The sequence below is a fragment of the Microcebus murinus genome, chromosome 8 (assembly GCF_040939455.1).
Source record: "Microcebus murinus isolate Inina chromosome 8, M.murinus_Inina_mat1.0, whole genome shotgun sequence".
In the NCBI taxonomy this organism is placed as follows: Eukaryota; Metazoa; Chordata; class Mammalia; order Primates; family Cheirogaleidae; genus Microcebus; species Microcebus murinus.
The window spans coordinates 71,180,418-71,197,461 of NC_134111.1; the positions used below are offsets into that span (position 1 = coordinate 71,180,418).

Genomic DNA, 17,044 nt, shown 5'->3' on the forward strand with positions numbered 1-17,044 from the left:
ATTTTTTTCAATTTGCATTTCTTCAGTTTCTCATTAGTTAAGCATCTTTATGTTTCATTATTAGCCACATAGATTTCTTCCTCTGTGAAATTTCTCGTTGAGCCCTTTGCTCATTTTTCTAAAGATGGCTGGAATTTTTATTATATTATAAACATTTTAAATGTACATAGTAAATATTATTTGTAATAAATACAAATACAACTGAAGAACTCCCAGAACTGTAGAATCATGACTTTGTCTAAACATAATTACCTCCCAAAGGCCCTGCTATGGTCTGAATGTGTCTCCCAAAAATTCATATGTTGAAATTTAATTGCCAAAGTGATAATATGAAGAGGTACAGCCTTGAGGAGTGATTAGGTCACGAGGGCAAAGCCTTCATGAATGCAACTCATGTCCTTACAAAAAAGGTACGGAAAGCTGTTCATCCTTTTTTCTCCCTTCTGCTCTTCTACCATTTGAGGACAGAGAGGAGATGCCACCTATGAAGAATGGGCCCTCACCAGACACCAAATCTTCTGGCATCTTGATCTTGGATTTACCAGCCTCTGGAACTGTGAGCAATAAAGTTCTTTTACTTATAAATTACCCAGTTTGTGGTAATTTGTTATAGTAGCAGGAATGAGCTGAGCTGAGTGCTGCCTCCCAATACCATCACACTGGGGATTAGGGCTTCAACATATGCATTTTGGAGGGACATAAACATTCAGTCCATAACAGGGAGACAAAGGTTGATCTGCTCTCAGGTACAGCAGTGAAGGGGCAAGAGGGCCACAGGTGAGCATTCTGCTAGCTACCAGCTGGCTATCGCCATGTGTACAGGGCAGTAGGCTAGTAGGATGGCTCTGCTCTCAGAACCTCAAAGCTTCGGGAGGCTGGGGAGGCCTCAGTGGTAGTGGTAGAAAATCAGCCAGGCATGGTGGTGCATGCACCTGTAGTCCCAGCTCCTCAGGATGCTGAGGCAGGAGGATTGTTTGAGCCCAGGAATTTGAGGCTGCAGTGAGCTATGATTGTGCCCCTGCACTCCAGTCTGGGCAACAGAATGAGAGAAAAAAAAGAAAGAAAAGAAAATGAAAATGTGTGATGTGTGTCCCTTTCTCTGTTGATTGTCATCTCAGGAGAAAATCAGTATATGTGCTAAGGTCATGGGTTCCTCTCTGTTATTTTTTCTATGCAGTTATGGAATGTATGGTTTTGGTTTGGGATTTTTTGCTCATAATTTTTATTCATCAGTTTATATATGAATATCCATTTCTTTCCATATGGATTATAAACTCCTTAAAGATATAATTTCTATGTAGAAATTATTATATTTAGCAAAGTTTTAAGTATACAATAAGTACACAAATACCTAACATGTCTATGTATCATACAACCTACTAATAACAGAATTTTTAAGATTAAATGATATTATATAAATTAAATATATTTCTACTGAACTATTTAGTTTCTATATTTGTAAAATGAGAAGAAAGAAGGGAGAACACATAAATTGAAAGGTAAATGGAAAAATAAAATATACTTTTTAGGTAACAGAATTTTACAACTAGAAGAAATCTTAGACCTTATTAATCTAATACCTTATTTTACAGAAGAGGAAAATGAGACTCAAAAAGAAGGAATGATTAACCTATATTTTTAATTTTTCTTTTTTATAAAATAAGATCACAAGTATCCTTTTGTAAAAGCTTTTTTTTTTCATTTATAAATCACAAATAATTCCCTGTCTTTGGATATATTTCTATGGCATCATTTTTAATAATTGTGTGGGATTTTAGTGTAAGAACATATGCCAATTTATTTAACCAATCCTGGGAAAGCATTTTACCCTACAAGAAAAATATTACTGATTCTAAGTAGTAAAAACAAAAACCAAAAAACTATGAATCATGGGGTCTTGTTTTCAAGAAAATTGAGTTAAGTCTTTATGCTTAAAGACTTAAAACTAGGTCCACCAGTGTTGCCTGGCACAGGCTGCTGAAGTTTGCTTTGGCAGCAAATCATCAGTATCAAAGAGATGATTTGAATGTAAAAGAAAACCATGGGCTCCCCCAGGGTTCCCTCTTTTGTCTTTTCTCTTCTCAATCCCTTCATAATCTCATTCCCTATTGCAGCTTGATTTCCCCTAAAAATGTTCACCATTATTGATGTCACATAAGTCTCGTTCCGTCTTCACCTGGCTGGGCCAGCCTCTCCCTGTCACCTGTTGCCTCTCCCAGAGGCAACAGGACTCCCAGAGTCCTGCACGCCAGCCCCTGTGATCTCTCTCCTGCCCACTTACGCTCCACGTCACTGCACGTCACTGCACATGCTGATCGCCTTGCCATACCTCATAGGCCTTGCTCTTCTAACCTCAGCTTAGGTATCACTTCACCCCATGGCCTTCAGTGACATTCCAGTCCTCCCCACCGGCAGTGGAGCCAACCCCATGCCACCCTCTTTAGTACCCTGTGCTCTCTACCCAGGACTTACCCCATGGATCATAATGCTGTTTACTTGTCCTTCTCACCCACTTAACTATAAATCCCTAAGGGTAGGGGATCCTCTGCATCGGGTGCACGCCTGGCGCAGAGTAAAGTGCCCAATAAACATTCAGTGAATGAACTGGACACGGCTCTGTTCATTCCCTCACGTGATTTCGTTCTCTGGTTGAGTAGATTGCATGGCGTGCATTGCACTGAGTGCAAACCTCCCTGCCTGGTTTCAGTGTCACACTGGTCCACCCAGTCCTCGTCCCCCAATTCCTGATGCGCACCCCCCACTCAGCTGGACAATCTGCTGTGGTGCCTGATTCCCCAGCCCCCACCCCTAAGCCATTCTCCAGCCAGGGTGGTTCTCTGCACAGACAACATCCAAAGACAAACCCAAGATCTTCCTCCTACTTGACATTGTCCGTGATGACTCTTGCCAATTTGCTTGTATAGCGTTTAGGCAGACCTTTGCTTCCTAAGACAGTCTGATTTCAAATACTTGAGTGGCAATATTTGATTTATATCCTAATATTTTATTTGTAAAACACACTGGCTGTATTCACTTGGCCCCCTTTTATTCTTATGGAGTTTCCCACACAATTAGTACATCCTTTTTTTTCTAATTTCACTTTATTTTGCAAAACTATAAAACACAAATAAACAATTTCTGGTTCACCTATTGCTTCATGGATTTATCAGGTCTTGCCATATAAACCATGTGTTCCCCCAGAGGAATTTATTTTCATTCTGTATTCTATTATTGCTCCATAAAACTCTAAGAAGAGTGTTAGGCACATAATCAACAATAAAATACCTTTATTAATTGATTTTAGGTGGTTTAAATATTTTTCTAAATATTTTAGAAAATATCATAATTTCATAAATATTATAAAGTTACAATTATAATATTATATTATAAAGGAAAAGATCATCCTATCCCATTAATAGGATTTATAGTAATTCTAAATCAATGGGGGCCCAAATAATGAGGTTTTACTTTATTTTACAGAATCAGAGAGTCTTACAGCAGGAAGGGAATTTCAAAGCTATTTAACTCAAAACACCCATTTGATAGCTGGATCCCCTCCAGCAACTCGGCCATGTGACACTGAGAGCCCCAGTTTCTGAAGGCAGCTCTGTTAGAAAGTGCTTCCATGTGCTGATAGGAGATCTGTTTCCCTGTAACTTCCTCCCACTCGTCCTAGTACTACTCTTTTGGGACCAAACAGAACAAGCCTCATTCTCCTTCCCCATGGCAGCACTCCAAGTGTTTGGAGACCGTTGTGAAGGTCTCTCCCATCATCCGCCAACGTCCCCACCCTCTTCCTGCCCCACCTTCTCTAGACTAACATCTCCAGCTCCTCATATGGTGGCCATTGTTTCCATCCCTGGACATTTGTGTTGTTTTTTCCTGAATATGATCCAGTGTGTCCACATTCTTCAAAGGGTAGGCCTACAGTACTCTTCATTAGGGATTGCAAATTCAGATACTTCCAGGGATCAAATCCTAAATAAAGATAAACATGTGGCTATGGCCACATAAGGAGTTAAAACATAAGGAGTCAGGCCGGGCGTGGTGGCTCACGCCTGTAATCCTAGCACTCTGGGAGGCTGAGGCGGGAGAATCCTTTTACCTAACGAGTTCGAGACCAGCCTGAACAAGAGTGAGACCCCATCTCTACTAAAAAAATAGAAAGAAATTAACTGGACAACTAAAATATATATAGAGAGAAAAAATTAGCTGGGCATGGTGGCGCATGCCTGTAGTCCGAGGTACTCGGGAGGCTGAGGCAGGAGGATCACTTGAGACCAGGAGTTTGAGTTTGCAGTGAGCTATGATCACACCACTGTAGCCAGCACAACAGAGCATGACTCCGTCTCCAAAAAAAAATGAAGGAAAGAAAGAAAAATAATATTGGGGCATGGGAGCCATATAGTTGCCCTTCTGGGCCACCAGTTATCAGATCAAAATAAAGCTATCACCTCCCTGATCCTAAAAGGCAGCTGACATTATATTATATTAGCTATTGTATGCATGATCAGCTCCCCTCTTTGAATATGTCCTCTTATCAATTGATTTCTTCCCTTTGGTGGGATATCTCATGACTTTGTGGTCAAGGCATTTTAGGATTCTGATTCTAGAATATTACTGAGGTAAATGCTTCCCTATCACTTTTATATGTATGTGTGTGTATATATGCATATATAATTATAATTTATATATTATGCATTATATTAATATAACTCATACATTATATAAATGTTGACTTTTACTCAAGCCCTGCCATCCTGGAAAACAGTAAAGGCTAAGACACCCCCACCCTTTGTGCTGTGGGGAACGACTCACTGAAAAGAGCCACCTCTCCCACATGACACAGATGAGACTCATAAAGGCAACCCCCTGTCTACAAGGCCGGACCCTCAAAATTCTCTTTCTTTGAGCTAAACTAACTGTTCGTCTAGATGGGCCAATCAGAACAAGAAAACCCCTTTCTGCCTAACTCTTTTTTTCTTTCTTTCTTCTTTTTTTTAATTTCAAAATATTACAGGAGTACAAATGTGTTTGGTTACATGTGTCCCTTTTTGCCTAACTCTCGGGAAGCTTGCAGATCTCATGGGCGACACGTTCTCCCTATTGCAATGGTCACCCTCCCTCCCTGCAAGAGTCTCTTTCTCCTCCTTGCAATAATGCTTTTGAATAAAGTCTCTCCTTGCCAGGTCAAGGTTTGTTTTCATGTGATAATATACATTATAATAATTAGCTATTAATAGTATATCAATATTATTGTATTTGCTCACATAAATTTACATTTATTTTAGTGATAACCACAGCACACTATCCAGTCACAGTGATTGCACTTCTAAATCTTTCAGCTCCCCTCTTCAAGCCTGTCCTCTTACCAATTGATTTCTTTTCTTTAGTGGATCATCTCATTACTTTGGGCTGGTCAAGGCATTTTAGGATTCTGATTCTATAATATTACTGGGGTAAGTGCTTCTCTATCATTTATTAAATTGGTCAAATAGGCTTTTATAGGTTCATTTATGTCATCAATAAAACATGTTCATAATACAGAGCCAAAAATTGAGTTCTCAGGAAGGTTTAGAAATCTTTCTCCTGGTATCTTTTATTAATAGTTAATGTGGAGTTAGCTCTATAGGGAAATAGAGAGGTAACACATTAAATATGAAAAATCAGCATTTCCTTAAGGCAGAGGAGGCACTTAATAAATATTTGTTGAATAAATGGTTCGAGAAAGAACCACATCCACATTTCAATGTAATATTGTTTGATTTAATTGAGCATTTTTATTAAGTTCTGTTCTTACAAATTAAATGAAATATCAGTATACTCCTGGAAAAAGAAATTACCCAATTAGCTCTGATCCATTCATTAGTCTTCTGAAAGTGTGACAGTAGAACCCACTTTTTGCAACTTTCACTCATTTATCCAACAAATATTAATATTTATTGCATACGACTGGTACCAGACACTGTTCTAGGCACTGGCAATAAAGAAGTAAACAAAACAGAGTTCCTACCCTTGTGGAGCTCACATTCTAGTGAGGAACACATAATAAACAAGTAAAGCAATAAATATAAAATATATCATCAGCTTACAATGAGGCCGTTGTAGAAAAATAGAGCAGGTTAGGGGTAGGGAATGCTGGGGGAAGAGCGGTGCTTCATGCAGGGGGGCAGGAGAGAGCCCTCAGAAGATGACGTGTGGGCAGAGACCTGAATAAAAGTAGGAACATGTCATGCAAAACCTGAGAATAGAATGTCCCGGGCCACTAGAAGGGCGGGGCAAAGGCCTGACATGGAAACATGGTTGGTCTATCTGAGGGACAAAAAAGAAGGCCAGTGTGGCCACAGCGGAGGGAAAAGGAGGTGGTAGGAAATGTGATGTGAGAGACAGGCAAGCACCAGGTCAGGCAGGGCCTGAAAAGCCATGGTAAAGGGCATAGATTTTGGCTGGGTGTGGTGGCTCACTCCTGTAATCCTAGCACTCTGGGAGGCCGAGGCGGGGGCAGATCATTTGATTCAGGAGTTCAAGACCAGCCTGAGCAAAAGCAAGAGCCTGTCTCTACCAAAAAAAAAAAAAGGAAAGAAAGAAATTAGCTGGACAACTAAAAGTATATACATAAAAAATTAGCCAGGCATGGTGGTGCATGCCTGTAGTCCCAGCTACTCGGGAGACTGAGGCAGTAGACTTGAGCCCAAGATTTTGAGGCTGCTGTGAGCTAGGCTGATTCCATGGCACTCTAGCCCGGGCAACAGAGTGAGACTCTGTCTCAAAAAAAAAAAAAAGAAGACCGTAGATTTTGTCCAGTAGGACCAGAAGCCATGGGAGGATTGAGGAAGGAAGCACAACATGGTCTACTTTGTATATTCAGGGATCACTTTGACTGTTGTGTAGGGAATATATTGAATATGCTGAGAAGGGACAAGGGAAGACTTGATTTTTTTTTTCTTCATGCCTTTCTTGCATCTCTTTTACAACTCTGATAAGGACCTTTTTAGAGTTTTTAAATATTTCAGCACCAATGAAATGGATGGGATTAGTCAAGTGTCCAATCAAAGATGCATGAGCTTTAGAATAGTTGCTTCGAAAGTTATTGTAAAGTTCACCCATCCATGAAATGTGAAATGCTTAGGTTGAAAATGACTTCCAGCTGTTCACAAAGATATATGTACCAGAAAACGAACATAGTTCTGCACACGTCAGAACTCTAGAGGCAAACAGCTAAGGTTAGTCTTAACAATACTTCTTTTAAGAAGGTAGATGCATTTTTCAAAGAAATTCATATGGAAACCATAAGGCTTTCAAAAAGCTCAGCATTTCAGAAATGCTTTGTGGGTTAGTGATTACTCAAGATCCACCACCATGCTCTGCCCTTCACCTTGTTAACAAAACCCCAGTTTGGTTCAGAACAGCGATGTGCCCAGTCTCAGGTGAATCAAAGTTGATGTAAACCTACCATGATAATCCTTCCTTGCTTTTCCACCTTCCTTTGCAAGTGGAGGTGGCCAAATGACCCAGTTCTGGCCAATGAGATGTAAGAAGAAATGTGCTTGGGGGCATGGCTTGAGAAGGCTTTAGCTGTCCTGATAAAAAGGGTTGGACACAGCTGACCTCTCCTAGTCCCCCTTCTTCCTGCCTTGCATTTTGGGCACATTGGCTACTACTCAGAGCTACGGTGACTATAAGAGAAAAGCCAAGAGATTTACCAGGATGCTGGTCCCCATGTCATTAGCCACCAAACCAATACCAGCAATGCCTATTTCCAGGTTTCTTGTTAAATTAGAAACAGAAACTCCTGTACGTTTAAGTCTCTGTAGATTGGTTTTTCTGTTGTTTGTGGCAAACACATTCTTAATTGAGACCTTTCAAATCACCAATATTCCAGGGATGTATAAGGAATCTATCATCACTTCTAATCCAAAATGAATACAATATACCTATCCATGTTCGACAGTAATTGAGAAATCTCTTTCATATTAACTAAGTCCCTTCAGACAACCTCAAGGAGCATCTATCCAAGCTTCTCTTAGAGTAGTTCTGGCTTAATGACTTTTTTAAAGCCTGTTGGGAAAGATAGCTAACCACAGGGGAGAAACTCCTGCCGGGCTGAACAGGAGTGGGCACCTGGTGTACGGAGATAAAGATTCACCTGCACTCACTGGCTTGGTGCATTCAAGCCATAGTCCTTTGGCAGCAATTACTCACGTACCAGACCCTCCCTGTGCTTACAATTCCTAGTCTGGTTCTAGATTTGTGAAGAGGGAACCTCCAGAAGGTTCACTTCAATTAGCTCAGGACTGGGATAAAGTAGTGCTGAAATCTTCTGAATACAAAACACGTGTTACATACACTCTACTGTAGCCTGTGCCAAGTGAATAAATACTCAAGGAGGATTCTAGCGAAGATACTATTCCCATTAATTTCTTTTACCCAGTTGATGTGGAAAGTAAAGAAGTGAACCCTTGGTTCAAGACTGCCTTTTCCCCATTCTCTCTCTTTCTTTTCTTTTCTTTTCTTTTTTTCTTTTCTTTTCTTTCTTTTCTTTTCTTTTCTTTCTTTCTTTCTTTCTTTTTTTTTTGTGGCATCTGTAAACCATTTCACTTTCTAATTGTGGATCACACAGTGTTTCATGGCTCATGTTACTGTCTTTCAACTTCCAGCCCTTCTTTCCACCCCCACACTTCAATGAGAAATAACAAAATGAAAAAAGGATGCCAGTTGGAATTTATTTTCCTCTCACTGTAGCAGATGTTAAATTCAAACTTTTCAAATGAGGAAATATTAAAAGCGACATCTTTTTATCCCAGAGCAGCTGCCCCCGGATGCTAAGTCCCAGCCCCCTCTGCTCCTTCCGCCCAGGGCATCTCGGAAGGAGGACTCCGGAGTCGGGGCTGCCTCTGCCACTTCCCCACCCTGGACCCTCAGGACAGATTCTGGATCTCTCCGGGTCTCAGTTTACTCCTCTGAGGGGGGTCGGATTAAAGAATCTTTGATATGATTCCAGTTCTTGAGAGTCAATGAATTGCCTCAAAAATTCGAATGTAAAAAAAACCACTGGCCATTTTTAAGAGAAAAGTCACTTTCACTCTTCATCATAATTCCTTTTCTCAACAACCAGGGATCATCTCATTAATTCTGCTTCATGGGACTTTATTGCTAATCGCAGTCACTTGGGGTGAAAGCTCTCTGGTAAGGTAAATGTTTGTGAGGCTGCCCCTTTAATTCAGGTACATAGTTTAAATTCATTTAGAAAGGTTCATGTGACAAATATTAGTGCTTCTCTGCTCTGCTTCAATACTTTTGATGTGAGAAGGACCTATTGTTCACACCTGCCCATGACACCTGTATGTTATTCACATACACACACACACACACACACACACACACACACACACACACACACACACATTTGTTACGATCCTTCTGGCTCAAGCAGTTTTCCAAATTGAGGCCAAAAGTATTTTGCCTTCTCTACGGCAGGCGGCTCCCATGGATTCACAGGTGCCTACCCTTTCGCTTTGGTCACACTACCTGTTGTATGTCGCACCTCACAACCCTCGAACTATAGACCCTCATGGGGGTCAACTTCTCCAGTATGTCCTTCCGGACACCTGAGCTGGAGTCTTTGTACAATGGTGGGTTAAAGAGAAAACGAGGGGTTAAAGAAGAACTTTCTTTGCTCTTTCTTCTTAAACAGTAGAGTTGTAAACGCGAGCACTCTTGCACGTAGTCATGGCCACCATAATAGAGAAGTAAAAGCTCTTACTCATAGCACAGAAAGAAAAAGCAAGGTCCAGGCTCACACAATTCCTCTTCTTATTTAACTCCAGAAAATGCCCCGAGGCCAATTCACTTAAGGCTTATTTAAATTTTATAGCTCATTTTTACTACAGCATCCCGAGCCTCTTATTCTGCCCAATTTTGTCAAATTGCAACAAATGAAATGCGATTTTGCTGTTAAGCTGCCTTAAGAACAGAACCATTTGCTCAAGAGAAAATACAAGAAACCAGTATGAACAGGCCTGGTTCATATTTCTCATCATTATCACCAGAGAACATTTAGCACGCCTTTTCTTCTTCCTTGTGAGGAAGCTTGAAGCTTCAAGGCTCAAGTCGGAACCACATGGTTTTCATTTCCTGGCCTCCTCCTTGGGCCTCAGCAGCCCCCGCTGCCCACACTCCATCCTCAGCTCACAGACTGCAGACTCGAGACACCATCACTTGTACATTTTTCGCAGAGGCAAATGAGGCGTAAAAAGTCAACACTCTGCATACAAATCAGCCCCAAATAACAAATGGCTGCCTGCTGGCCCTGGCCGTTCCCTTGATTTGTACCAACCCTCAAGCTTGTTGAAACCTTCCCAACTTACGAAGCACTTTCACAGTCATTAATCTCAGAGTTGTCACCCTAAACCTGAGAGAGGGGTTCTCCTCGTGTTACAGACAAAAAATGGCTGTGTGGGAGGTGAGGTGACTGGCCAAAGTCACACAAGTCAGTGACAGATCCAGAACTCTGACCCCAAGTCCAGAGTTTATTTTTTATAACCTATGCAATGTTCTCTCTTGTTAGAGTGGAGATGTACATGAATCAGGTATTTGCTAGGCAACGTTGGGTTCCAGAAAAAGTGGTCTTGGAAGATGCAGAAGGAAGTGGTGCTAAGAATACAGACTGCAGAGCCAGACAGCCTAGGTGTGAATCTGGGCTCCACCTCCTGGTAGTTGTATGATGTTGCCTAATTCCTGGGGGCTTCGTTCACATGGTGCTTCCTGTGAATATTGCACCCCTGTGTGGTGTCCCTAGAGGTCTTCAGTGCAGCTGTCTTGGGAATTACTTGACCACCCTCTGACTCAGTAGTCCCATCCAAGAAATGGGCATAATGATACCTCCTTCCAAGGCTTTTGTGGCTACTGAATCAAATAAAGCATATAAAGAGCATATAAAGCCTGGCCCAGTAATGCCCCCAAATGCCCTGTCCCCTTTGAAGACTAATTCCTTCATCCCCACCCCCTTGCGTATGTCTCCACATACCCTCATCCCTTTCTGTGGAAGTGTTTGCCTCTGATGAAAGCCTTCCCTCATATCCTCCATACTTCTGCTGCTCCCACGGGTGGGACACCCATGATCCCATGGTGGCAGGGTGCCATGTAGCAAAGGCCGCACTGTGGCAGGCACTGCACTAAGCCCAAATGTGCATGCTCCTCCTCAGTCTCCATGTTTCAGACCCCCACTGAAGAATGAGCGTCACGATTTGCTCCAGGGGAGCTTGGATAAAGGCGTCCTCATGCCAGTACTGCCATTAACAACCTAGGGGACCCACAGGCCCGATGTCCTCTCTCTGAATCTCATCGAATTCATCTTCCAGGAAAGGTGTCTTAATAGCTGTCCTATCCCTTAAGACATAGGACAGGCTGTCTCTATAAATAGAATGAGTCATGTGAAGCTGCTACATAAAAGTGGGGGAGGTGAACTCAATGTAGGAGGTTCTGAGTTATTGTTAGAAAAATGTCCAGACTCTTACTATTAATAATTGACAAGAACTCACCTGTCACCTCGGAAAAGAATCTAACAGACGGGGAGACAGAGGTGAAACCACCAACATGAGAAGAAGATGGAAAGCTTCATGGAATGTACTGCAGCAGTGCTGGAAAAAGGGGCATGAAGGAATTTGAGCTGAACTATCCTAGGACTTCCAGACTAAGAAATAGAGGACATCAGAGAACTGTAGGCTACCCTGCAGACGTGGGCTATAGACCAAATTTCTGCCAATCAGATCCAGCCCACCTGAATGTCTCTTACCTGTGCAAATCCAAGGGCAATTACATGGAATCGGGTTTCTTTCCCCAACTCTCCTTTGCATAATTTTAAATAATGGAAAAATAGCAGAGTCCCTGAAGTTAGACGGGGATAGTATGTGCCCAGGGTGATCATGTTTCTGAATGCAAATTCTGCAGTGTGTTTATGGGATAATTGGATGTAATATGTGACTTACCTATATCCTGGAGAACTTAGATGTGATCAAGCTGGAGGTGTTCCTTCAATTCCACCCGTGTTTGCTGAGCATCTGCTGCACACGCCGCCATGCCCGCACCGGCCACTGGACATAGAAAGGGCATAAGGCAGGAGCCAGGGACCCCACAGGCTCATGCCATGATGGGAAGGGAGGGCGGGCAGTGGGAATTTAGGGTCTAGCTATTTGCTTTAGTTATTATCTCAACTGCTTTCACTGGCTATTTTTCTTTTTTTTTTTTTTTTTTTTTTTTAGTAAACCCAAAGCCAGCAGAAGAAGAAGAAGCCTACGGCACCCGGTATTCCCAGGCAGTCTCCCATCCAAGTACTAACCAGGCCCGACCCTGCTTAGCTTCCGAGACCAGACGAGATCCGGCGCGTTCAGGGTGGTGTGGCCGTAGACTATTTTTCTTATTTGTGTCTTTTTATTTTCCTCCCAGAGGGATGGGAGTGAGGGGATGGTAGACCCAGCATCTGGTCATAATTTGTAAATCTCGACATTTTCCCTAACACCAGCTGGAAATATTTCATGTTTTAGCATCATTTTACAAGTTTCTGGCAAAAATCTTTACCAAAAAACCCATAAGCACCCGTCTTTTAAGACTTTGAAATAAAAAGAGAGATGGTTATTTTCATTATTTTTTAAGTCTTTTTCCCCCCCTTTATAAAAGCAGTAAATCATTTGTGGTGCCTTCAAAGAATGTTAAATTAACAAAAAGCTGGCCTTTACCTTAAAGTCTTTATTTAACAGTGAGGTCCGTCAGATCTCAGAGGCTGGTTTCCGCTGAAAATTGTGAAAGGTCTGCCTCCAGAGGTTTGCAAGCCTCCTGCAAAAACCGCCCGACTTTGTTTTCCTGGGCTCTGCTGCCCCCTGTCAGAAGCCAAGATCATTACAGGATATAGAATATTTTGAACAAAGAGTTTTCACAGAACCGCTGTTTATATACTTTCCTCAATCAGATGATGAAATGGAATATTCTCACAAGTTGTGCGTGAAGACCAAAGAACTGTTTGCTTAAAACTGCACCTGCTCGCTTTGCTGCTTGGAAGTCCTTGCGCAACTCCCAGCAGTAATAACCCTCCTGAAATCACTCGGGGGGCAGCTGCCACTCACTGCGTCCCTCGGCACAGGTAGACTGGGCAGCAGACAGGGGCCGGGGAGACGAGGACAAACGGTGGTCTGTGCACACCCTCCTGCTCACACCCGGGAACTGCCACTTCAACACGGAGCGAGTGATGCACTTGCGAGTACCGGGTGCTGGGGGAGCACGTGGAGGCAGCGCCTGAGCCAAATGAAGCCAAAGGAGCCCATTCTCAAGCACTAGCAGGAGCCAGCCAGGTGGACAGGTAACGAAGGGCTTTTCCAGGTGGTGGCAACTGTATGTTTCCAGGTGGGAGAGGGTGACAAGTTCACGCAGCAACAAGAGACTGGACTACGTGGTGGGCCTCCTCTGAGCAGCCCATTCCTCTGCCTGACAACTGCTGGTCCCCGGCCACTTCCTCTCTCGTTGCCCCAAAGTATGGCCAGGTCAGAGGTTAAGACAAAAGAGAGCAAAGGGATCGCTGAGGGGCCAGCTGAGCCCGAACGTCCCACTGCTGAGCTCGCACTTGCCCCGCGTTCTGCACGCCTGCTATGTACATCCACGAGAGCTCGAATATTTTGCTAACTGAGGACACGATCTCAAAACCTGAAGGGAAAGGGAGCTATTAAACAGCCAGTCGAGATTTGTGCCTAATCAGAGCTACCAAAGGGGGAGGAAAAACAGCGATCATCTATGGGATTTGAAAACTCAACCCACAGGAAATACTTCTAAAGTATCCCTCATGAAAGTATTCCCCCCCTAGAGACCGACGTCTTGCTTCACCACGTGAAAGCAGTTAACAGTGACAAAAAAAGTTTTGTCGTTGTCAGAATACACATGCACTGAGACAGTAATTATTTACAGTTTTCCATTATTTATCTCATTTCCATTTAGTGCCTCATCTTTCAACGAGACATATGTTTTCCCTTTGAACAGTCTTTTGGCAAAATTTTTCCATTTTTTTTCCTTTCCTTTTAGTTCACTGTCTATCAAACATTAACTATTTGTTTATTTCTACACTCTGTAATAAGGTTGTCTGTCCTCCTGGTCTCCTGGTGACTTCTTTGACTTTATCAGACTTAAAGGATTTTGGTAAGAAAATGATACCCCTCAAAAAAAAAAAAAAGATATATTTCTCATTCAGAACACCAGGGTCAAAAACTAATTTCAATAATTAAAATAGTTAAAAATAACACTGAATACATGCATCAGCGGAAAGAGCATCGGCTTGGAGTCAGACCAGCTGTGCTCAAATAATGGCACCACCTACTTAACCTCTCTGAGACTTAATTTTCTTCTCTATGCAGGAAGCATAAGTATCTACTTCTTAAAGTAGAAATAAATGAGCAGATAATGTAAGGCATGTTGTTAAATTATATATTGAATGAATGTAGGTTTCATAATTTTTTCCTTTGAACACAAAGGTTCTAATTATGACAACATTCTTTATTTAACATTCTCTACCTGCTCACCAAAATCAGGACGAAGTCTCTTCTCTTTGCTAGGCCCCAGTTAACTAAATCATCTCTGTTAAAACTAGCGAGACAAAAATTTTAGCACACAAGGAAATAGCATTGCTTTTGACAAAGATTTTCCTTCACGTCCTTTTACTTTTTTATCCAAGATAATATTGAGTAATAGTCAGCTGTCATCTGGCCCTTTACAAGCCATTCCTTCCCCCACCCCCAGAAGCCCAAATTGTTTGGGACCCTTGAAGACAGAGAGCTCAGGTAGGCTGTGGTAAACCTTCATAGGCTGGACTCAGGAACGGGGGGCTAGGTGGCTTGATTTCCTTTAGTAACATTTCTTGGACAGAGGTGACTGGTAACATTAACATCTAATTACAAATTTTCTTTTCTTAATAGAGCAAGATGAGGCTTTTTTATTTAAGAGAAATACTAAAAAGTAGGATCCAGGCCAGGTACAGTGGCTCATGCCTGTAATCCCAGGAGGTTGAGGCAGGAGGATCTTTTGAGCCCAGCAGTGTGAGGTTCCAGTGAGCTACAATGACACCACTGCACTTTCCCCAGAGCAATAGAGCAAGACTTAAAAACACAAAATAAAAATAAAATAAAAACCCAGCCTGGGCAACATAGCGAGATCCCAGTCTCTACAAAAAATAGAAAAATTAGCTGGGGGCAGTGGCATGTACCTGTAGTCCTAGCTACTCTGAAGGTTGAAGCAGGAGGATTGTTTGAGCCCAGTAGTTCAAGGCTGCAGTGAGTTATGATCACACCACTGCACTCCAGCCTGGGCAACAGAGCAACACTCTCTCTCAAAAATAATAATAATAATAATAATAATAATAATGATAATGATAATGATAAAAGAGTAGCATCCATGCATGTGTAATTTTGTGTAAAGACAGATATTAAAATTTTCAGAGCGTTACTTGCTTCTGTTTCCTTGCATTGTTACAACATGTATGCATGATCTCTTGGGTGGCTCGTCATCAAAATGCTGCTAAATAGCAGTCTCCAGGAATGGCACTGACAGCTCATCCATCCCAACTCCTCACGTGGAAAAAGTCCAGAAAGCCCCTCAGTCTGCAAGTAAGATTACCCAAGGTCTTTTGGAAGATTCACTATTAACCATTTGCCCCTGAAAAATACAGAATATTCTAGATCCCATTGTGATATAAAAAGGCATTTTTTGAACACCCTCTAGAACCCTCAGTATTAAACTGTTAGGGGAAGAAGCAAACCAGCAAGTAAATTGAAGAACAACAAATGTCCTTCCCGTCCACAATTGGCACATGTTCTTTGGCAGTGATGGGCTAGCTTCGAGGCAGCGCCCAGCAGGGCCACAGTATCACAGTTAAGGAGGTAGGAAGAAGGGGTTGGGTGGGGGCCGTGATTTAGTCAATCTGAGTGTCTTCTCTGAACTAATTCTGCTCTGAGAACACTTGCTAGATACGCTATATAAATCTAGGATCTGGATAAAAGAAATGAACTAGGGATATTGGTTCAATTCATGCTATCTCCCTACTTTAAACCCTTCAATAAATATTTGTGGAATAGATGAACCTTAGATAGTCAGTGGTTACCAATTGCCTACAAAATAAAATACGGCCTTTAGAGGCTTTCCATAATCTGAATCCAGAGTACATCTTATCCATTTATTTGTTCAATAAATACATATTGGAAGGTATTGTACCTAGTGCTGGAGGTTCAGATTTGAACAGACATGGGAGGTACTGGTCCTCACTTCTTGGGGGGCTACATCCGACCCTCCACTATTTCTCAACAGTCGGACTGTCCTCCAGCCCACACTTTCTTAGACACAACCCAAGTTTTCCTACTTCCACTACTTTGCGAAGGCTCTTTACTTTTCCCCCTCGATACCGTATGTGCAAGTCTACCTTTTCCCTAAAAAGCGCTCCCTCCTCCTCAAGCTCCCTCTTGGTCATACTTTTTCTTCTCCCTCTCCCACGTGAAGGAAGCTGCATCCTCCAAACTCCCTGAGAACTTGATTGCAGCTTTGTTTTGGCATTCTCATTTCTATTACTGTTACTTAAATATTTCCTCCACTACCTTTCAGGGAAGGATATTTTCAGCTATACTTACTGCAGCTGGCAAGTGCCTGAGAGGTAGCCGGCGCTTAGTAAATACTTGCAAACAAATGAATGAAGTCCTTATGACTTAAGTTGTAGATATTCTGTTTACACCTTTGAGAATACATTTGTCAAACTCCTTTAAAGTTATGATTTCATAAACTCAAAAGACAAGTAGATCATTTATTCATGACTATTCAGTGCAATGAAAATGTATTGGACTACATATCTCACTTGTTAAGCATTTAGGGGACAGAATCGTGTCACTATCCCTGCAGAAATAAAATTTGAGAAGCGTGCTTCTCAGGTGCTTCTAACCACTGAGTGACACCAGTTCCACCTAAAATGATTTGAAGGTTTGAAGGACAAATCGATGCTTTCCAGTTTTCAACTGCACTGACACCA

The 17,044-nt window shown here is 42.0% G+C and overlaps 1 non-coding gene across 1 annotated transcript; it reads right to left on the bottom strand.

Moving 5' to 3' along the window:
* Positions 1-12,288: 12,288 nt before the first annotated feature.
* Positions 12,289-12,407, bottom strand: LOC142872511 (5S ribosomal RNA). Its single transcript, XR_012920768.1, has one exon. It is a non-coding gene; the product is annotated as a 5S ribosomal RNA (ribosomal RNA).
* Positions 12,408-17,044: the final 4,637 nt, after the last annotated feature.